Source organism: Bubalus kerabau, chromosome 7, assembly GCF_029407905.1.
Source record: "Bubalus kerabau isolate K-KA32 ecotype Philippines breed swamp buffalo chromosome 7, PCC_UOA_SB_1v2, whole genome shotgun sequence".
NCBI classification, from domain to species: domain Eukaryota; kingdom Metazoa; phylum Chordata; class Mammalia; order Artiodactyla; family Bovidae; genus Bubalus; species Bubalus kerabau.
In genome coordinates this window covers 18,302,651-18,325,660 of record NC_073630.1, presented here as the reverse complement: position 1 = coordinate 18,325,660, position 23,010 = coordinate 18,302,651, and the positions used below count along the sequence as shown (strand labels likewise).

General features: G+C 37.7%; 1 long non-coding RNA gene across 1 annotated transcript in view; it reads left to right on the top strand.

Moving 5' to 3' along the window:
* LOC129657156 (uncharacterized) overlaps positions 1-22,551 on the top strand; it is a 29,209-nt gene extending 6,658 nt beyond the window's left edge. The window contains exon 3 of the long non-coding RNA XR_008716566.1: positions 22,137-22,551. This is a non-coding gene — a long non-coding RNA (uncharacterized LOC129657156). The remainder of the gene's footprint in view (positions 1-22,136) is intronic.
* Positions 22,552-23,010: the final 459 nt, after the last annotated feature.

The following is a 23,010-nucleotide window of genomic DNA, read 5'->3' as shown; positions in this document are numbered from 1 at the left end:
CTACAGTCACCAGTAATTGTGGAGCCCAAGAAAATAAAGTCTGTCACTGTTTCCATTGTTTTCCATCTATTTGCCATGAAGTGATGGGGCTGGATGCCATGATTTTACTTTTTTGAATGTTGAGTTTTAAGCCAGTTTTTTCACTCTCCTCTTTCATCTGCATCCGTAGGCTCTCTGGTTCCTCTTAACTTCCTGCCATTAGAATGCTATCATCTGCATAGCTCTGTTTATTGGTATTTCTCCCAGCAATCTTGATTCCAGTTTGTGATTCATCCAACCTGGCATTTACCAGGATGTACCCACTCCAGTACACTTGCCTGGAAAATTCCAAGGACAGAGGAGCCTGGTAAGCTACAGTCCATGGGGTTGCAAAGAGTCGGACACAACTGAGCAACTTCACTCTGCATTTGAGTTAAATAAGCAGGATGATAATATACAGCCTTGATGCACTCCTTTCACAATTTTGAACCAGTTTATTGTTCCATGTCTGGTTCTAACTATTGCTTCTTGAACTGCATACAGGTTTTACAGGAGACAGGTAAGATGATCTGGTATTCTCATCTCTTTAAATTTTCCACAGTTTGTTGTGATCCACACAAAGACTTTAATGTAGTCAGTGAAGCAGATTTTTTTCTGAAATTCTCTTGCCTTTTCTATGATCCATCAGTTCAGTTCAGTTCAGTTCAGTCTCTCAGTCATGTCCGACTCTTTGCGACCCCATGAATCACAGCAGGCCAGGCCTCCCTGTCCATCAGATACTGGCAATTTGATCTCGGTTTCCTCTGCCTTTTCTAAATCCAGCTTGTTTATCTGGAAGTTCTCTCTTCAGGTACTGTTGAAGCCTATCTTGAAGATTTTTGAGCACTACCTTGCTAGCATGTGAAATGAGTGCAATTGTGCAGTAGTTTGGACATTCTTGGAAATTCTTGCCAAGAATTTTTTGCTGTTTGCAATTAGAATGCGAACTGACCTTTTCCACTTCTATGGCCACTGCTGAGTTTTCCAAATTTGCTGGTGTATTGAATGCAACACTTCAACAGTATCATCTTTTAGGATGCAAAATAGCTCAGCTAGAATTCCATCACCTCCACTAGCTTTGTTCACTGTAATGCTTCCTAAGACTATATGACTTCCTATGCCCTAGCTATTGTAAAAGGTGCTGTCAAGAACATTGGGGTACATGTGTCTCTTTCAGTTATGGTTTTCTAAGATTGTATGCCCAGGAGTGGGATTGTTGGGTCATGTGGTAATTCTATCCTATTTTTTAAGGATTCTCTGTACTGTTCTCCATTGTGGCTGTATCAGTTTATATTCCCACCAACAATGCAAGAGGGTTCCCTTTCCTTCACATTCTCTCCAGCATTTATTGTTTGTTTAATGATAGCCATTCTGACCAGTGTGAGGTGATACCTCATTTATTGATTGATTGTTTTTCTGGTACTGAGCTTCATGAATGGCTTGTCTATTTTGAAGATTAATCCTTTGTCCATCACTTCATTTGCAATTATTTTTTTCCCATTCTGAGGGTTGCCTTTTAATCCTGTTTATAGTATCCTTTGCTGTGCAAAAGCTTTTAAATTTAACTAAATCCCATTTGTTTCCATTACTCTAGGAGATGAGTCAAAGATGACCTTGCTATTATGTATTTAAAGTGTGTACGGCCTATGTTTTTTTTTCTTTAAGAGTTTTATAGTTTCTGTCCTTACGTTTAAATCTTTAATCCATTTTGAGTTTCTTTTTGTGCATAGTGCTTAGAAAGTGTTCAAGTTTTGTTCTTTTACATGTAGCTGTCCAGTTTTCCCAGTACCACTTATTGAAGGGGCTGTCTTTTCTCCACTGTATATTCTTGCCTTATTTGTCAAAGACAAGGTGTCCATAGGCACATGGGATTATCTTTGGACTTTCTGTCTTGTGCCATTGGTATATATTTGTGTTTTTGTATCAAAACCACACAGTCTTAATGACTGTAGCTTTGTAGTATAGTCTGAAGTCAGGAAGGTTGATTCCTCCAGCCCCATTCTTTACCACTTATCTGTATATAATAAATAATATTACAGTTTATATTTAGATAAATTTGTATAGCAATTTTAGCGGAGAAGGCAATGGCAACCCACTCCAGTACTCTCACCTGGAAAATCCCATGGGCGGAGGAGCCTGGTAGGCTGCAGTCCATGGGGTCATGAAGAGTTGGACATGACTGAGAGACTTCACTTTCACTTTTCACTTTCATGCATTGGAGAAGGAAATGGCAACCCACTCCAGTGTTCTTGCCTGGAGAATCCCAGGGACAGAGGAGCCTGGTGGGCTGCTGTCTATGGGGTTGCACAGAATCAGACACGACTGAAGCAACTTAGCAGCAGCAGCAGCAGTATAGCAATTTTATTTAGATAAATTTGTTTAGACAAATTTATTAAGATAAATTTTATGGCAATCTTTAGTACTATCACAATTAATTTATTATTTTACTATATTACATGCCATATAACTGAATTCTTTTAAAATTATCTAAGGAGTTTCCAAAATTGAAAAATGACTCTCAAATATTTTCAAAAGAGAAATACTTGGCTTTTCTTTTCTACTCACAGCAACTTTTTTGTCCTATCAAAAAGAAATTGCTAAATTGCTATTTAAGTCTTGAGACGTCTCCTTCAAGTTTACATAAACTGGTTCTTTTTAGTTTCTGTAGTTTTAAAATATTCTCTTGTATTATTATTTTATATACTTTATTAACAGATTAAAGTAATGAGAAAGTGCCTCCCAGTTCCTTTTTCCCTTTCTGTAGTTTTCATATGCTGCCTATTCAGGTCCATCCTCACCACACCACCTCATGTATTCTAACTTTGTGTGAGATCACCCCTGATTGTGAATCTTCCCAACCCATTTTAACTTATCAATTCTGTGTATATAAAAATATGGTTTGAAGAGTTCAAATGTACAGCTCTTTCCACAGGATCAGAAATGATCGTGCTTAATAGCAGGTCTCATTTTAATTATCAGATCATCAATATTGTAGAGGCAGCAGGCTTTTTTTTATGATTCTCAAGCTAGAGTTGGCTTTGCTATTAGTTTTATTGAAAAATTATAGGATTATGCTACCAGTAGAAGAGGATGCAGAATTCAGAGCTGCTATAAAATTGTATTTAAAAATACAAATGAAACAGTAAGTAGGATATGTGCAACGGTTTTGCATCCTAAGATGATTGATAGTAAATATTTAACTAACATTAACCAACATTTACTAACTAACTAACTAACATTTAGTCCAAGATTTAACTAACATTAACATCCTTCTCGTAAGACTGAAACGTAAACCGTGGTTAGTATTTTCCATATACCTACAGGAAAATAAAGGTTGTCCATTAGCCATTATGCCATACTGATTCTAAACTTAAGAATTTTAGGCATTGGCTAAATGCATAAGGAAGTATAAAACTTTTAAGTATGATTTTTTTTTCTTTAAAGCAGAGTTAAGTTGGATGCTGTCATTGAAGTGTCACAAAGAATAAACACAATAAACCTCAGTGTTAGAACAAGATATGAATTTACTTAGGAGGTATTACAAGATAGCTACATGATTCCAAAAACTCTCACCCTCATTGAGGGTATTTAGGAATGGGGATTTGGAAAATGAGAATTTCTCTAGAGATCGCTGATCTGGCCTTAAACTCCACCCACCCTCAGGAACAGGAATTCCTGCTCTTTCCCTCAAATCTAAGAAAAAGGCTTCAGTGAGGTCTTTCAGTTTGACATCTATTCTCTGAAGCAGAGTGGGATCAGTGAACCTAGTTTGAAGGCAGAAGTAAAGGAGAAGAAGGCATTTTGGTTGGGAAGTTCTACCAGTGTGTTGGATATATATTTCCCATAGACCTGATTTGTGCAAAGGGAGATGGTGATTGATTGAGATTAAAATTAAGATGTTGCCAAATAAATTTGCCATTTTGTGTCTGAACAATTCTCTGAAGAGGCAAGATGAGTTTTCTTGTGATTCTTATCTGCACCAGCAGATAAATGGTGAGTTTTGTGGTGGCCCTACATTGTTACACCTTAATTAATCTGAATCTGCATTTCCTAGTAATTCCTTACATATATGGTTTCAGGCCATGGTGGCCATGGGAGAAACGTTCAAAGGACTTGAAGTTCAGTTCAGTTCAGTCACTCAGTCGTATCTGACACTTTGAGACCCCATGGACTGCAGCACGACAGGCCTCCCTGTCTATCGCCAACCCCTGGAGTTTACTCAAATGCACATCCATTGAGTCTTTGATGCCATCCAACCATCTCATCCTCTGTCGTCCCCTTCTCCCACCTTGAATATTTCCCAGCATCAGGGTCTTTTCAAATGAGTCACTTCTTCACATCAGGTGGCCAAAGTACTAGAGTTTCAGCTTCAGCATCAGTCCTTCCAATGAATATTCAGGACTGATTTCTTTAAGGATGGACTGTTTGGATCTCCTTGCAGTCCAAGAGAATCTCAAGAGTCTTCTCCAACACCACACTTCAAAAACATCAATTCTTTGGAGCTCAGGTTTCTTTATAGTCCATCTCTCACATCCATGCATGACTACTAGAAAAACCATGGCTTTGACTAGACTGACCATTGCTGGCAAAGTAATGTCTCTGCTTTTGAATATGCTGTCTAGATTGGTCATAACTTTTCTTCCAAGGAGCAAACGTCTTTTAATTTCATGGCTGCATTCACCATCTGCAGTGATTTTGGAGCCTCAAAATAATAAAGCCTATCACTGTTGCACTGTTTTCCCATCTATTTGCCATGAAGTGAAGGGTCCAGATGCCATGATCTTAGTTTTCTGAATGTTGAGTCTTAAGACAACTTTTTCATTCTCCTCTTTCACTTTCAACAAGAGGCTCTTTAGTTCTTCTTTGCTTTCTGCCATAAGGGTGCTATCATCTGCATATCTGAGGTTATTGATCTTTCTCCTGTCAAACTTGATTCCAGCTTGTGCTTCATCCAGCCCAGCATTTTGCATGATCTGCTCTGCATATAAGTTAAATAAGCAGGGTGACAATATAAAACCTTGACGTACTCCTTTCCCAATTTGGAGCCAGTCTGTTGTTCCATGTCCAGTTATAACTGTTGCTTTCTGACCTGCATACAGATTTTTCAAGAGGCAGGTAAGGAGGGCTGGTATTCCCATCTCTTTCAGAATTTTCCAGAGCTTGTTGTGATCCACATAGTCAAAGACTTTGGCATAGTCAAAACAGCAGAGGTAGATGTTTTTCTGGAACTCTCTTGCTTTTTTGCTGATCCAGCAGATGTTGGCAATTTGATCTCTGGTTCCTTTGCCTTTTCTCAATCCAGCTAGAACATGTGTAAGTTCACGATTCAGGTACTGTTGAAGCCTGGCTTGGAGAATTTTAAGCTTTACTTTACTAGTGTGTGAAATGAGTGCAATCGTATGGTTACTTGAGCATTCTTTGGCATTGCCTTTCTTTGGGATTGGAATCAAAACTGACCTTTGCCAGTCCTGTGGCCACTGCTGAGTTTTCCAAATTTGCTGGCATATTGAGTGCAACACTTTCACAGCATTATCTTTTAAGATTTGAAATAGCTCAGCTGGAATTCCATCACCTCCACTAGCTTTGCTCAAAGTGATGCTTCCTAAGGCCCACTTGACTTAGCATTCCAGGATGTCTGGCTCTAGGTGAGTGATCACAGCATCATAATTATCTGGGTCATGGAGATCTTTTTTTTCATAGTTCTTCTGTGTATTCTTGCCACCTCTTCTTAATATCTTATGCTTCTGTTAGGACCATACCATTTCTCTCCTTTTTTGAGCCCATCTTTGTTCCTTTGATATCTCTAATTTTCTTGAAGATATCTCTACTCTGTCACATTCTATTGTTTTCCTCTATTTCTTTGCATTGATCACGAGGAAGGCTTTCTTATCTCTTCTTGCTATTCTTTGGAACTCTGCATTGAGATGGATATATTTTTCCTTTTCTCCTTTGCTTTTTGCATCTCTTTTCTCAGCTATTTTGTAAGGCTTCCTCAGACAACCATTTTCCCTTTTTGTATTTCTTTTTCTTGGGGATGGTCTTAATCCTCACCCCTGTACAATGTCAAAACCTTCATCCACAGTTTTTCAGGCACTCTGTCTAGCAGACTTAATCCTTTGAATCTATTTCTCACTTCCACTGTATAATCATAAGGGATTTGATTTAGGTCATACCTGAATGGTCTAGTGGTTTTATCTACTTTCTTCAATGTAAGTCTGAATTTGGCAATAAGTAGATGATGATCTGAGCCACAGTCATCCCCTGGTCTTGTTTTTGCTGACTATATAGAGCTTCTCCATCTTTGGCTGCAAAGAATATAATCAATATGATTTCGGTGTTGGCCATCTGGTGATGCCCATGTGTATCTCTTGTGTTGTTGGAAGAGGGTGTTTGCTATGACCAATGCATTCTCTTGGGAAAACTCTATTAGCCTTTGTCCTGCTTCATTCTGTATTCCAAAGCCAAATTTGCCTGTTACTCCAGGTATTTCTTGTCTTCCTACTTTTGCATTCCAGCCCCCTGTAATGAAAAGGACATCTTTTTTGGATGTTAGTTCTAGAAGGTTTTGTAGGTCTTCATAGACCCATCCAACTTCAGCTTCTTCAGCATTACTGCTCAGGGCATAGATTTGGTTTATTGTGATATTGAATGGTTTGCCTTGGAAACAAATAGAGATCATTCTGTCATTTTTGAGATTGCATCCAAGTACTGCATTTCAGACTCTTTTGTTGACTATGGTAACTACTCCATTTCTTCTAAGGGTATCTTGCCCACAGTAGTAGATATAATGGTCATCTGAGTTAAATTCATCCATTCTAGACCAAAAGCAGAGACATTACTTTGCCAAAAAAGGTTCTTCTAGTCAAGGCTATGGTTTTTCCTGTGGTCATGTATGGATGTGAGAGTTGGACCGTGAAGAAGGCTGAGCACCAAAGAATTGATGCTTTTGAACTGTGGTGTTGGAGAAGACTCTTGAGAGTCCCTTGGAAAGCAAGGAGATCCAACCAGTTCATTCTGAAGGAGATCAGCCCTGGGTGTTTTTTGCAAGGAATGATGCTAAAGCTGAAACTCCAATACTTTGGCCACCTCATCCGAAGAGTTGACTCATTGGAAAAGACTCTGATGCTGGGAGGGATTGGTGGCAGGAGGAGAAGGGGATGACAGAGGATGAGATGGCTGGATGGCATCACTGACTCGATGGATGTGAGTCTGAGTGACCTCCAGGAGTTGGTGATGGACAGGGAGGCCTGGCGTGCTGCGATTCATGGGGTGGCAAAGAGTCAGACACGACTGAGCGGCTGAACTGAACTGAGTCCGTTTTAGTTCTCTGATTCCTAAAATGTCGACATTCACTCTTGCCATCTCCTGTGTGACCACTTGCAATTTGCTTTGGATCATGGACCTAACATTCCAGGTTCCTATACAATATTGTTCTTTATAGCATCAGACTTTACTTCCATCACCAGTCACATCCACAACTGGGTGTTGTTTCTGCTTTGGCTCCATCTCTTCATTCCTTCTGGAGTTATTTCTCCACTGATTTCCAGTAGTATATTTGGCACCTACTGACCTCAGGAGATCATCTTTCAGTGTCTATCTTTTTGCCTTTTCATACTGCCCATGGGGTTCTCAAGGCAAGAATACTGAAGTGGTTTGTCATTCCCTTCTCTAGCGGACCATGTCCTGTCAGAACTCTCCACCATAATCCGTCCATCTTGGGTGGCCCTACACAACATGGCTCATAGTTTCACTGAATTAGACCAGGCTGTGGTCCATGTGATCAGTTGGTTAGTTTCCTGTAACTGTGTTTTTCAATCTGTCTGCCCTCTGATGGAGAAGGATAAAAGGTTTATGAAAGCTTCCTGATGGGAAAAGCTGACTGAGTGGGGAAATTTGAAAGAGACTTGAAAGGTTGAACTAAATCTTAACCATTAAACTCTGAAAGTCAATGCAGAGGTCAGGTGGTTTTTGTATACATGGTTGCTATTTCACTGACTCACCTAATTAGCATAATGCTATACCTGAACTCATAATTCCTATTTCCTAGATCTTCTCCTTTAGCTAGTTGGCCCAATGTGAGTGTGCAACTCCAAATAAAAGAATGCCTTTCTATCCTGAAAATTACTAATAGCTACATAGTTTTAGTTTATGAGCCTTGAAAGTACCTTTATGTCCTGCAAGGTACAGTTTGTCTCTGTTCTCATCCATGCCTAGCTTTCCTTTTTGACAGACAGTCTGACTAACCTGTAGGAACTCTAGGGTCGTCACCAGATTCAGGACAACAGACTGCTTTACTATCTCTTGCACTTGTATGATTCCTGCAGTAAACTGTGTGTGTAGATGTGTGCGAGCATGCTCATTCATATCAGACTCTTTCCAACACCATGGACTGTAGCTTGCCAGGGTCCTCTGTCTATGGGATTCCCCAGGCAAGAATACTGGAGGGGGTAACTCTTCTCCAGGGAGTCTTCCCGACCTAGGGATTGAACCTGTGTCTTTTGGGCAGCTGATTATTTTACCACTGTGCTACCTGAGAAGGCCCCCCTGCCATACGTTGCTTGCTCTATATCTCCCTTTAGCAGTTTTACTCCTCTGATCAAACTCAGACCTGTGAAAGCTGTAACTGAAGGAGGGTATATCCCTCTGTGATGGGAGAAGTGGGGGGATTAACAAAGAAACCAAAAAAAAAAAAAAAAACCACAACAAAAAACACCTGCTCTTGGGAAGGACTCTGCTTTCTACCTCAGCCAAGCCCCAAATGCAGGCAGCTTGACTGGCAGTTGCTCATGACTGCAAGTATTCAAGTCATGTCTTTTCACTTAAGACAGAACCTACTGGGAAAAGGGGAGTAACTATCATTTTGTGTAAAGTCAAAAACTTTGAATTTTAAGATATGTGACTAGGCATTGTACAGTCAGTAGTCTGACTGTATTCATTGTACTGAATTAGGCTCTGCTTTGTTATACAAGGTGACAGCAACTTGACTTAGCTGCGAGTTGGCAGAAAAGCTGTGAGTGGCTAAATTTTTATCTAGTGACAAGTGAAAATTAGCCCCACTGAACAAAGCTGAATGGATAGAGTGGTAACATGTTAAACGTGGTTTTGATTGCATCCCACTAGTTGTCCTTGTTCACTAGTCATTGTACCAGTAGATCTTGCTTTCTTTACTTCCCCGGTGTTTGTTTACTTTCCTATGTACATCTTGTACTTCTTCCCCTTTTCCAGTATTTTCTTGACTTTTATGTTTTTTGCTTTGCTCTAACATCATCTCTTTGCAAATGTCTCCTTAAGCAAATTGAATTCTAAATCAGAATCGGTTTCTTTTGCATTCAGTGACAACTAGCCTGACTGAGCAACTTCATTTTCACTTTTCACTTTCAGGCACTGGAGAAGTAAATGGCAACCCACTCCAGTGTTCTTGCCTGGAGAATCCCAGGGACAGAGGAGCCTAGTGGGCTGCCGTCTATGGGGTCGCACAGAGTCGGACACGACTGGTTCAACTTAGCAGCAGCAGCAGCAGCAGCAATTGCAACAACAAAGACAAATTAGTAGTCACAAGATTTGAGATTGTTTCCCCTTAGAATGAGGTGGAAATAACCAGGATCCTTTTTGGAAAGCAGTAGAGTATGAAGCTTTTTTCAATTTAACCACTGTGGGTTCATGAAAAATAGGCTAATATATTGGGTTGGCCAGAAAGTTCATTCATATCTAGGTAAAAGGCATATTTTTCATTTTCATGGAGAACTTTATTGAACAGCATATTTACTAACCAAACAAACCTTTTGGTCAACCCAGTAGTGTTACTCAGAACTTTTAGAGCACACAGCCTGATATACCATGGGGATATATTTCCTAGTTAAGTTTAAATCCCAAGGAAGAAAAGCCCAAGAAAATGTGTAAAAGTGTGTTATTTTTTATTCACAGTAAACTAGTATGATTCAAAATATTAGGTAAAATATTATAAAATAAACAAGAATACAAAAAAATGTCTAATATGAAAACCACTAAATGTATGCAAACCAGCTTAATTGTTGGCCTGTTTGTTTGATATAAATTAATAAGTCATTTGTAATTCTGCTTCCAATTTTAATGATTGGCCTATGGTAGTGACCTTACATCTTCCTTTCAATGAAATAATTTTTGAGATAAAAGTTTAATTATACAATAAGGCACAGAAAATGTTAAGTGAAAATAGAAAATAACTTTGAAGAGAGATTGAGATTGCTTCCTGTTCTAGTCTCACTGCCAACTTTGGGCAGCCCAGTTCTGTCCTGTGGGGCAGTAATAATGGCAGAGAAATTGTCTAGCACAGGCTGCTGCAGATGTTCTAATTCAAGGCCAGCTTGAAGAGTTACCACCAGAACATGGTTCTCTAAGTTTAAATGAGCTGCCAGTGCTGTCATTTGGCAGTGCTGAGTGTGCAGTAACGAACAGAAGAGAAAATCTATTGAATAAAGGAGACAGTGCCCGTATTAAATAGTTGGTAGAAAAAGAGTAGGCTCCAAAGGAAATCAAAAGGAGAGCCATACTTGGGCAGGTGGGGAGACAGAAGGAGGGAGGGAGGTGAGAAATAGGCAGAAACTGTAAGTTGTTCACATAAGTTGAGTGGATCTAATATTACAATGGAAACTTACTCAAGAGGAGTTAAGTTTTCTGTAGCGACAGCAATGTCTCTTCTCCACTCTGGTTACCCTGGCAACATGACTCCTTTCTTACAATAATAATACCATTATAATGGGAGAAAAAAGTGAACAAAAATGATGTGAAAAGCAATTAGAGGGCCGATCTCAATCTAACTTGGAAATACTTGGTAGGGGGTGGGGATTTGAAAGCTATTTGTTTCAAAAGAAGTGAAATCATGACGAAATTCACTGACTTGGACAAAGACAAGTAGAATGTGTTACCTTCAAAGGCCTTCTTTATTTGTGTGCTGCACAGGTACACCCTTGGACCAAGGCACATAGAAACCCTATCTGCATTGCCATATGCTTGAGGACCCACACTCTGGTTTCCTTCCAGCTGCCTCTCTCCATGAGCTGAGGCATCCCTGGGCCTGCCGGGATGTGTGCACTCAGACCCCATACACCTTCTGGACCATGATATTGAACAAATCCTATGTGCTGGACTTTTGTATCCAAATGGCCCTTAGTCTGTCCACAGCCTGCCTGGGTTCTCTCTAGTGTGGATTATATTAGTGTCATGGGTACTGCCAGGCTTAAGTGTTGGCCAAGGGGAAGTTGTTTGTAGAGACTTTGAACTCCTGTGTTAGTCCAGGCCAAGGGGCTCTTCTCTATAGTGCAGAGCTGAGCCAGGACTGGAGGAGCAAGGGCACACTGCATGGCTACATTTAGGTACTAAAGTCTGTCCTTCCACTTAATTTTGAGGAGTGCCTTTTCCAAATGAGGAGATTAGAGCGTGTTTAACTCTTTGTTGTTTAGAGTTTAATATAACATTTGCATGTTTAGACATAGTGTTTTGAGCCTCCATTTCTGCTCTTGTCTTAATTTTGCAAATGCCAAGGGCAGACCAGGTGCTACATGTTATAGAGAATTGCACTTATATTTATGTTGATAGTACTTTTTTTCTGTAAATGCTTTAAAGGTAAGACTGAATAGTAACCTACACCTATTATTTCTAAGTATTACTTAGAAAATCAGTAAATACAGAATTAACATGATGAATCTTATTCTTGTGAAATTGCTTTGGACTTTCTATGCATACTGTCATCAAGGATAAGAAAAATGAACAGACCAGGAGCCAAGGGAGAAAACATTTGCAAAGGTAGCTGCATGAACCTTTTTAAAGATAGGTTAAAGAATGAAGCACATGAGTTAACAATATGGATGTAACTCATGCAAAGTGCAAAATTTTAAAATATATTATCTTGACAGTAAGTTTTGAAAAGCAACTCAGAAAAAGTGTGAGCTAATGCTTCTCAATTGACTTCTTTTGTTGGTGACTTCTATATTTTGCCTCAAAAACTGATCATATATTGATTAAAAGAGACAATTGATATGAAGGCATTTTAAACTGTATTATGTAAGTGTAAACATTTTTATGTTATCATGAATAAATAAATGACATAATATATGCATATATTATATACAGTGAAACCGTACTATATAAATATAAATATTACCTAATTATAGTAAACATTTATGAAAATGTCTTTGAGCTCAATGTTGTATCTTACCAAGTAATCACAAGACATGTCTAAGCCATAGTAACTGAAATGCTATATCAATTTTTTCCCTCACATTTGATTTTAATATTTTATATAATCTTCATTGTAATTATTTGTGTATTTGTATAATACTTATCTGTTAGAGTCAACTTCAAAAGTGTGATGGCATTCACCAAAAATAATGTTGCAGAGAGCTAGGTGACCCATCCATTCCACTGCAGGACTCTGGAGATTCATCATGAGCAAGCACAGAGGAGAGGTCCCTGTTCCAGGGAGATTGCAGATTACTTGGGGAAAGTTCATGAAGCAGTCCTGCATTTTAATGAATATGGGTAATTTCCCTTATAAAAATAAGAATTTTGTGAGGAAGAGAAGTGATCTTTAAGAACAACTCCTAAAGCAGTAGTTCTCAAGCTTTGGCACACATCATGATCCTTAGGGCAGTGGTGGGGGCGGGGGGCTTTTTAAAACACAGATTACTAGACCATAACTCTAGAGTCTGATTTTGCACTTTACTTCTGAGATGAAGCTGATGCTACTATTGTGAGAAATAGTCATAAAGAAAAATCACTAGATTGGGAGATGGTGGCTCTTACATTTTATCTAGCTCGTGAAACAGCACAAGCTCAGCAAGTGCTGATTTCAGTTATGTGCTTCCTGTAACATGTCCCATTTACTGGGGATTTCATTCTTCTTATGACCATCTCTTCAGGAGTGATCCTGGATTTGTTATAATGAACACAATCAATTGAGTAGAAAACCAACAAGTGGTACTTTTATGACCAGAAATAAAAACTCTGTACCTTCTCCTTTCCCCCTTGTTTATTGTCGTTTATAAAATTATGTTCTAAGTAATAGGAAGTGCAGGAAGTTTTCTGTGATAGAAACTATGAAGAACGGTAATTACTGTAATGGAAGCAATAAGCAATTACAACAGAACAAAAGGCATATAATATAAGAAAAGTAAGTTAAATAAAATGCCGTGTCAAGAAACCATTGGTTTACAGTCAATGTTTTAGTTTAAGCTGAAGAAATTGTACAAAGATATTACATGGATTTAAAATGTCAGTATGGCAAAATATGGCAAGCAATGCTAAAGGTAGTTAAATGGTGGATAATTCATATTTGTAATGTTTTGTTCAAGCTACCCTATTTTTGTTATCTTTGAGTAGGTATCCAACTCAAGCTGAAAAATTATTAAATATTTAAAGAAACAAAATGTAAGCATTATGCAAATATAATGGTATTTTAAAGTCTTAATAACTGATCTGGTTATAATATAATTGAATAGTTGGAGCTATTGATTAAAATTCAATGTGCTTATAATTTTATAATTGTATTTATAGACATTTCATGTCAATAAAAATGAATTATTATAACAAAAACTTAGAGATAAAATGTTTCAATAATTACTCATTATTTTGCCTCTAGGCTACAACTATACAATATAAGAACCATAATTTTCAAGTAATAAAAGAAATGACCTTTGTATGCATTTAGAAGAAGCGATCCCTTCAGGCTACTAAATTTAATCAAAATCTTTAGCCTGATATTTTGGAGGATTTTACTTGCTTCTGTAAAAACCACAGTTTTTGTTTGTCATTTAAGCCTAAAAAGCAGTTCTGAAAAGTTACCTAATGCTTCTCAAGCATAGTCTTGCTCAGAGAGTGTTGACTTTAGGAATACATTGAAAGTATTAGAGATAAGTTCGTTGGAAGTTAATGATAGATTGACTTATTATTACCATGTCTCACCAAAATAATATATTTATTAAAATATAAATACACCAGAATGGGATGAGTCTTAAATAACACTATTCATTTCTATAGTTGATAACTAAAATAAAACTTAGAAATAATTTCTGTGCTTTTGATACAATTTCTATTTCCTCTTATATAAATTTGCAGGAAAAATGACTGAATGAAGACATTCAGATCTTCTAATTCTGATTTGATTAATTTGCTTTTTCTATGTAACCAGACTTGAGATAGTTGGGGTAGAATACAATTATTGATAAAAATCATGGGAGTTAAATTATGATGAATTTTAATGTAAGCAAATGAATTTATCAATATTATCAAAATGATGATTACAAGGTTGAGCTGGATCACCATCTCCAGGGCATTATTTCTTGACTCTGACCTGATCTATTGGAGTTAGAGTGGATTATAGATCCCTGTTCTGTTCATTAGCACCCAGCCCTTGACTCTTCTGTGGCCTAGCTCACTGCATGCTATTGATAATGTTCATTCACTTATCTGTCTACTTCTTTGAACTGTGAACTCGTTAGAGAAATTGATTGTGTATCATCCATCTTTAAAATTTTTTATTTTAATTTTTATTGACTTTATATTTTTACACCAGATTCAGATTCAAAACAAAACTGAGGGGAAATGCAGGGATGTCCTCTTTGACTAATCCCACATATGCAGAGCCTCCCTCATTATCAATGTCACTCAACAAGATGACACATTTTTTACCAGGATTGAACCTACATTGGTGCATCATAATCATCAAAATCACTGGTTTATATTACAGTTCATTCTTGGTGTTGTACATTTTATATGAGTTTGGACTTATGTCTCATCATTATGATATCACCAATCCAGTTCAGTTCAGTTGCTCAGTCTTGTGCGACTCTTTATGACCCCATGGACTGCAGCATGCCAGGCTTCCCTGTCCATCATCAGTTCCCAGAGCCTGCTCAAACTCATGTCCATCGAGTTGGTGATACCATGCAACCATCTCATCCTCTGCATCCCCTTCTCCTCCTGTCTTCAATCTTTCCCAGCATCAGGGTTTTTTCCAGTGAGTCAGTTTTTGTATCAGGTAGACAAAGTACTGGAGCTTCAGCTTCAGCATCAGTCCTTCCAATGAATACTCAGGACTGATTTCCTTTAGGATTGACTAGTTTGATCTCCTTGCAGTCCAAGGGACTCTCAAGAGTCTTCTCCAACACAGTTCAGAAGCATCAATTCTTCGGCACTCAGCTTTCTTTGTGGACCAATTCTCACATCAATACATGACTATGTACAGAATATTTTATCTGCCTTAAAAATCCTCTGTGCTCTGCCTATTCATCTCCCTTCCTCCCAAACTCCAAGCCCCTGGAAAACACTGATCTGAACATTTTATTGTCTCTGTATTTTTGCCTTAACCAGAATGTCACATAATTGGAATTATACAATATGTAACCTTTTCAGACTGGCTTCTTTCACTTAATAATATACATTAAAGTTCTTTCATTATTTCAAGGCTTAATAACTCATTCTTTCTGGTGCCGATTAATATTCCATTGTCTGTGTGTACCACAGTTTATTTACCCATTCATCTACTGAAGGAAATCTTATTTGCTTCCCAGTTTTGGCCAACTATGAGTAAAGCTACTATCAGCATCCATGTGGAGGTTTTTGTGTGGATATGTTTTCAACTCCTCTGGGTAAATACCAAAGAGCAGAATTTCTGGATCATATGCTAAGACTATATTTAGTTTGGGAAGACTGCCAAACAGTCTTTCAAATTGGCTGTACCATTTTGCACTCCCATTAGAAATGAATGAGAGGACTTATGCTTCACCTTTTCACCAGTACTTGGTATTGTCAGTGTTTTAGATTTGGGGTCATTCTATAAGGTGTGTGGTAGTATCCTATTGTTGTTTTAGTTTACCTTTCCTTGATGATGCATGATGTGGTATATGTTTTTACATGCTTACATGATGATGTATAATGATGTCACATAATGTAGAGTATCTTTACACATACTTATTTTAAGATATACCTGTTATTATATCTGTTATTATATTATCTCTCTATTATAATATAATGATGAATTCATGTCATAATATATTTTTCCAAACCCATAGAATGCACAACACCAAAAGTGAACTGCAGTGTAAATTATGGACTTTGAGTGATTTGTTATTGCTTTTAGTTCCTAAATCTCTATGACCCTATGGACTACAGCACGCCAGGCTTCCCTGTCCTTCACTTTCTCCTGAAGTTTGCTCAGACTCATATCCATTGAGTTGGTGATGCCATCCAACCATCTCATCCTCCGTCACCCCCTTCTCCTCCTGCCCTCAATCTTTCTCAGCATCAGGGTCTTTTCTAATGAATCAGCTTTTCACATCAGGTGGCCAGAGTACTGGAGCTTCAGCATCAATCCTTCCAATGAATATTCAGGATGGTTTTCCTTTAGCATTGATTGGTTGATCTCCTTGATGTACAAGAGACTCTCAAGAGTCTTCTGTAGCACCACAGTTCAAAAGCATCAATTCTTCAGCACTAAGCCTTCTTTATGGTCCAACTGTCACATCCATCCATGACTACTGGAAAAACTATACAGACTTTTGTCAGCAAAGTGATGTCTCTGATTATTAATACACTACCTAGGTTTGCCATAGCTTTTCAGCCTTTTAATTTTGTGGCTGCAGTCACCATTTGTAGTGATTTTGGAGCTCAAGAAAATTAAATCTGTCACTGTTTCCTCTTCTATTTGCCATGAAGTGATAGGACCAGATGCCATAACCTTAGTTTTTTGAATGTTGATCTTTAAGCCAACTTTTTCACTCTCCTCTTTCATCCTTATCAAGAGGCTCTTTAGTTTCTCTTCATTTTCTACCATTAGGGTAGTTTCATCTGTATATCTCAGGTTATTAATATTTCTCCTGACTGTCTTGATTCTGGCTTCCCTGGTGTCTCTGAAGGCAAAGAGTCTGCCTGCAGTGAAGGAGACCTGGGTTCAATACATGAGTCAGGAAGATTCCCTGGAGAAGGAAATGGCAACCCACTTTAGTATTCTTGCCTGGAAAACCCAATGGTCACAGAAGCCTGGTGGGTTACAGCCCATGGGTTTGCAAAGAGTAACTGAGAGACTAACACTTTCATCTTAATTCCAGCTTGTAAGATATATGCCCAACATTTTACATGATGTACCCTGCATAGAAGTTAAATAAGCAGGGTGACAATATACAAACTTGACATACTCCTTTCCCAATAATCAGCCAGTCTGTTGTTCCACGTCTGGTTCTAATTATTGCTTCTTGACCTGCATACAGGTTTTCAAGATGCAGGTAAGGTGATCTGATAGTCTCAACTCTTGAAGAATTTTCCACAGTTTGTTGTGATCCACACAGGCAAAGGCTTTAGCATAGTCAATGAAGCAGTATTTTATGTTTTTGTTATATTAGTTTTTTTCTGGAATTCCCTTGCTGTACCCCTCTGGTGGTAGATGCTGATAATTGGGGAGGCTATGCAGCTCAGACAGTAAAGTGTCTGCCTACAATGCAGGAGACCCAGGTTTGATCCCTGGGTCGGGAAGATCCCCTGGCAAAGGAAATGGCAACCCACTCCAGTATTCTTGCCTGGAGAATCCCATGGAGGGAGGAGCCTGGTTGGCTACTGTCCATGGGGTCGCAAAGAGTTGGACACGACTGAGTGACTTCACTATCTATCTATCACTATGAATCTGTATGGTCAGGAGCTATAAAGGAAATCTATGTACATCTCTTCAATTTTAAGGTGAATTTAAAGCTACTCTAAATAAATTATTAATATGATTTTTTTTAAGTAAATGTTAAAAAGTTACTTAAGTTGACTTCCCTGGTGGTCCAGTGGTTAAGACTCCATGCTTCCACTGCAAGGGGCATGGGTTCAATCCTCCACTGGAGAACTAAGATCCCACATGCCATAGGACATGATGAAAAAAAAGTGAATTAATAAAAAGAGAATGATGTTAATAAGAGTGAACTCTCTGAAAAATTACAAACAAAAATTCTAATTTGAAGAAAAATAGAGATAAGGTTAATACTCAAATAAAAATAACAAAATTCTTAATATGTTGTTAGTTCTGGGTAAAGATTGAACTCTATGATTCTCAGAAACTGAAGTGAAGGGAGAAACATAATCTTAAGATTCAACATAATCATAATATAAAAATATTTTTTCTGAAAATTCTGGATAATTTCCCCTGATGCCTCAAGGAACCACTGTGTGATATAATAGATAAGGTCCTTTAAAAATCTATAAAATTACTACAAATGCAGACTTTATATGATAGCTCCTACAGCATTAATCAGTCCTAGCTGAGCACATGATGCCACAGAGAAGTCCAATAAAAGCATTTATTCAAGATGTTGAAACACTGACATCCAAGTGCAATGCTGAGACTCTGGCTCACTGCTACTGCTGCTAAGTCACTTTGGTCGTGTCCGACTCTGTGCGACCCCATAGATGGCAGCCCACCAGGCTCCTCCATCCATGGGATTTTCCAGGCAAGAGTACTGGAGCGGGGTGCCATTGCCTTCTCAAGTACTATTTTCAACATAAAGGGTGATACATGATCCAATGTTCTCCAAGAGCAGCCCCATTAATAGCAATCATAGTTTCTGTTCCTTTTCATTTATCTTATTATTCAGGAGCAAAGAGTATGAGATTATAGTCTGTGGGAATCTGGAGACACAGTAGTCATTCTGTTGATTAAAAGACAGGCCCATATGCTTTATAATCAGCTAAGGATAGTTGATGTCTGTAAACAAATTTCAAGCCTGGTATTTTGTCTAAACTAGTCAAGCCATATCTACAGGAGGATAGCAAAAGGAAATACTCAGGACCTGGTGTTTCCTTGGTAAATAATTCTGCATCTGGTCCAACATAAAAATAAATAAGTGATTGAGACCTTAAAGACTTACTCCATACTAGATGGTCTCGATAATTTTACCCAGAGCCATTTTCATAACAAATATTATCCATCATTCACCAGGGCCCATAAAATATTGCATTTTAAGTGATTTGACACCCCCGTAAATGATTAAAAGCTGAATTAGTTGTAAAATATACCCTGAGGTAACTAAACATGTTTGCATGCTGGATTCAGTTGCTGGATATAGGCCAATTAGACATTGGAGAATATGTGTCAAAAACTGATTTCAGTTTTAGAGCAGTTAATACTAAATCATTCATTGTGACAAGAAGTATGTGCTACTGGATCAAATAATAAAATTTTATCATCAACATTTTACAGAATGCATATTGTTTGGTTGTCTAGAGTAGTAGCAACAGTTCATTCAGTTTTTATGAGACATATTAAGTCATTAATCCAGTTAGAGAGAAAAAATGATAAAAACTGATTTTGAGATATTGGATTTTTGTATGTTTTCAACATTATATAGCCAGAAATTTCATGTGTAATAAAATTATGTATCTATGTATTACACTCAATTACATTGTATGCATTATGTTAAATAGGATTCAACATCTATGTCTGCTATATTGACTATGCCAAAGCCTTTGATTTTGTGGATCACAAACCACTGTGGAAAATTCTGAAAGAGATAGGAATACCAGACCACCTGACCTGCCTCTTGAGAAACCTGTATGCAGGTCGGGAAGTAACAGTTAGAACTGGACATGGAACAACAGACTGGTTCCAAATAGGAAAAGGAGTACGTCAAGGCTGTATATTATCATCCTGGTTATTTAACTTATATGCAGAGTACATCAAGAGAAACGCTGGGCTAGATGAAGCACAAGCTGGAATCAAGATTGCTGGGAGAAATATCAAAAACCTCAGATATGCAGATGACACCAACCTTATGGCAGAAAACAAAGAACTAAAGAGCCTCTTGATGAAAGTGAAAGAAGAGAGTAAAAAAGTTGCCTTAAAACTCAACATTCAGAAAACTAAGATCATGGCATCTGGTCCCATCACTTCATGGCAAATAAATGGGGAAACAGTGGAAACAGTGGCTGACTTTATGTTTTTGGGCTCCAAAATCACTGTAGATGGTGACTGCAGCCATGAAATTAAAAGATGCTTGCTCCTTGGAAGGAAAGTTATGACCAAGCTAGACAGCATATTAAAAAGCAGAGACATTAACTTTGCCAACAAAGGTCCGTCTAGTCAAGGCTATGGTTTTTCCAGTAGTCATGTATGGATGTGACAGTTGGACTAAAAAGAAAGTTGAGGGCTGAAGAATTGACTCTTTTGAACTGTGGTGTTGGAGAAGACTCTTGAGAGTCCCTTGGACAGCAAGGAGATCCAACCAGTCCATCCTAAAGGAAATCTGTCCTGAGTGTTTATTGGAAGGACTGATGTTGAAGCTGAAATTCCAATATTTTGGCTACCATATTCGAAGAACTGACTCATTGGAAAAGACTGTGGTGCTGGGAAAGATTGAAGGCGGGAGGAGAAGGGGACGACAGGATGACGTGGTTGGATGGAGTCACCAACTCAATGGACATGAGTTTGGGTAAACTCCAGGGGTTGGTGATGGACAGGCAGGCCTGGCATGCTGCGGTCCATGTGGTCGCAAAGAGTCGGACATGACTGAATGGCTGAACTGACTGAACTGAATATGTTACTTGAAAATGAAACTTAGATGTGCAAAGGTGTAATAGTATATACATCATTTGAAATATACAAAATCAGACGAAACTCAGCATAATGCATTTTTTTGCTGTTTTTCAGCCATCCCTAATGGATATTTATATTTGTCATGTCTCACCAGAAAAAAGCAAAAAAGAGGCAGATATTTTCCTATGAGTGAATCATAGAAGAAATATGTAGAATAAAATATCCAAATTGTATTTTTAGAATTAAAGAAAAAATTATATGTTATTGGCACTGTTTTAGAATAATAATTTTTTTTCTTAGATAACACAGTTACTTTTTTATGACTTTTTTTGATAAGTTAGAACACATGACACTCAAAGAATCAAGAAAGTCTAGACTAGGAACATCTTCAGTAAACAACAAATCATAACAGCTTGCCAGATACTATTCCTCAAAAATGGTTATTTGGAGAGGTGAAATCATATAACAAAGGCATAGAGTTATTCATCTTATGTTGATGATGTAAGAATACTTAAAATAGCTCATCATTTTCCAATCTGTTATGCATTAATCCTGGACATCTATATATAGCCAGTGAATTTCACTTGCGGGGACTGGTACCGAGACAGTCTGTACCGAATAATATCCTGACTGGACCACATTCCAGACTTAGTAGAGTGAGGGGAAGTAGGTAAATGGAAAGCAGCATCTGCTGTGTCTCCTAAATAAAGCTGGTGTAACAGAGGTTTCCGTAAGAATGATAATATTACGGAAGCATTTAAACATAATTGGATTGCTCTCAGTACAATTACCCTGTAAATGTGCTTTGAGTCTTCCTATGACCTTCTGTATCTAATTGGCAAAATTTAGTAGGAGGGTAGAAAAGCAATAAGGACAGGATGTTCATTTTACTGTTTCAGCAGCATAATTGCTACTTATTAATAGTAAGTTTTGCTTTTCTTTATTATTTTTGAACCTCATTGTTGAGTTTCTGAAATAGTTTTATAGCATTTATATTTATGCATACACTTATAATATGCATTATATTTTATTTTATATCACTGCAAAACACACGATTTAATTTATACTTCATTATTATTTCATATCACATGTCTCTGAAAATCTTAGAGTTTTCCATTAAACTAATACACAGATATTCTAAGATTCTGGTGTTAAATGATTTAAGAGGCCTAACAGCAAAGCATAGGAGGAAATAAATGCATCAGTAAGAATTATGTGTGCTCAAATAATTATATTTCACTTGTGTCCTGTAATATTGTTGATGGCCACCCGACATACCTTTTTTACATGAAAATTCAGATGAGAAAGATTTGATTGAATATATGTCAAATATTAGATAGAGATTCACCTGAAAAATCACCAAAGTAGCACTGAAGTTACAGTCTCTTGATTGTTATACTTAAAAGTGAAAAGATCATTTATTTAGCAAAATGTATCACTTTTTTAAAGACATATTTTGTTAACAGTTATGCTGTTAATAGTTAAAATTACTCTGGTAGCCAGTGGCAAATTGTTGTCTATGTAAAAATGCCTGGTAGATATACTTGACGTACTTGTTTTCCTTCTTTGTTGGGCCTCCCAGGTGGCTCAGTGTGTAAAGAATCCACCTGCAGGAGATGCAGGAAACTCAATTGGATCCCTGGGTCAGGAAGAGCACTTGGAGCAGGGCATGGCAACTCACTCCAGTATTCTTGCCTGGAGAATACCATGGACAGAGGAGCCTGGAGAGCTACAGTCCATAGAATTGCAAAGAATTGGACACGACTAAAGTAACTAAGCATGCATGCATCCTTCTCTGTACTGAAAAAAAATTCTTACAGGTTCATATTAAACCAAAGCTATAACATTTATTAATGTACATCTGTGTTAAAACATATCATTCTTCCTCTGCTGTGTTGATGCTTCTGGGAACTGTCTTTAACTTTTGAAGTCAACTTATACTCAATAATCATTTTAATGGAAATTCTAGGACTCTTTTTCAACCCCAATTTTATTCTTACAGTTAATACTTTCAGAACTTACACAGGCCAAATGCTAATGCAAGAATGATTTTGGTGTCATTATGGTTATTAGAAAGGATTGAATTCAGACACAGTCACAAAGTCATTTATAAGTATAGTTAGAAGTGGGATAAGGATAGAAAACATAGGATGCATATGAAGAAATAGCCATTCATTCTTTGTGTAATATTCCAAATATAAACACTAAGAAACTGTAAATTAAAGCTATCATGCTGAACTACAGCTCCGTTTCTTTTCTGCTTATATGTTAAAATATCTGTATGGTTTTCTGTTAAATGCTTGAAAACTGTGACCACTGTGCAATCTGATAGATTAGTTGACACATGACTAGCATGGAGGATCTTAATGTGTTGTAAATAGAATAATATTGCATATTGTATAACTTTTTGGCAGTAATGTTATGCAGGTACCATAACATCAACTTATATAAAATAG